The sequence below is a fragment of the Staurois parvus genome, unplaced genomic scaffold (assembly GCF_062004578.1).
Source record: "Staurois parvus isolate SC_StPar_1 unplaced genomic scaffold, SC_StPar_1.0 ptg002827l, whole genome shotgun sequence".
NCBI classification, from domain to species: Eukaryota; Metazoa; Chordata; class Amphibia; order Anura; family Ranidae; genus Staurois; species Staurois parvus.
In genome coordinates, this window is record NW_028320623.1 from 78830 (window position 1) to 80033 (window position 1204).

The following is a 1204-nucleotide window of genomic DNA, read 5'->3' on the forward strand; positions in this document are numbered from 1 at the left end:
TGATCTAAGCTGTTCCTGAGCCCTTCCCCGCCTTCTCCTCCCCCTCCTCCTCCTGTACTGCGACTTCCACTATTTACCAACACCAAGCTCAGCTTTACTATAGTTCCCGGGGTGCCAAAGTCACACACTGTAGATTGTCAGCTCTGTGGGGGAGTGGGCTCATCTGCCTAAGCTTCTTAGATAGCAGGTGCAAATTGTGGAAGCAAATACGTCACCTCCAATCACAGTGGTTTATGGGATTGTTAAACGCTGATCATGTTTGTTCAAATCAACTGATACAATAAAATACGGGTCATATCAGATGGCAAATAGACTTTTATATGGTATTGGAGGAAGTTATTGGAGAGACACACCACCATAAACTGAGGGTTTAGGTTCTGCTGGTTGCTGTGCCCATTATGAGGGGTTCCCACCATCCCTGTGCTGAGTTCCAGGGTCTGTACTCCGACTGTGCCCAATATGAAGGGTTCCCACCATCCCTGTGCTGAGTTCCAGGGTCTGTACTCCGACTGTGCCCATTATGAGGGGTTCCCACCTTCCTTGTGCTGAATTCCAGGGTCTGTACTCCGACTGTGCCCATAATGAGGGTTCCCTCCATCCCTGTGCTGAGTTCCAGGGTCTGTACACCCGCTGTGCCCAATATGAGGGGTTCCCACCATCCCTGTGCTGAGTTGCAGGGTCTGTACACCCGCTGTGCCCAATATGAGGGGTTCCCACCATCCCTGTGCTGAGTTGCAGGGTCTGTACACCCGCTGTGCCCAATATGAGGGGTTCCCACCATCCCTGTGCTGAGTTCCAGGGTCTGTACACCCGCTGTGCCCATTATGAGGTGTTCCTGCCATCCCTGTGCTGTGTTCCCGGGTCTGTACACCCGCTGTGCCCAATATGAGGGGTTCCCGCCATCCCTGTGCTGAGTTCCAGGGTCTGTACACCCGCTGTGCCCATTATGAGGTGTTCCTGCCATCCCTGTGCTGAGTTCCCGGGTCTGTACACCCGCTGTGCCCATTATGCGGGGTTCCCACCATCCCTGTGCTGAGTTCCCGGGTCTGTACTCCGACTGTGCCCATTATGAAGAGTTCCCGCCATCCCTGTGCTGAGTTCCCGGGTCTGTACACCCGCTGTGCCCTTTATGAGGGGTTCCCGCCATCCCTGTGCTGAGTTCCCGGGTCTGTACACCCGCTGTGCCCATTATGAGGGGTTCCCA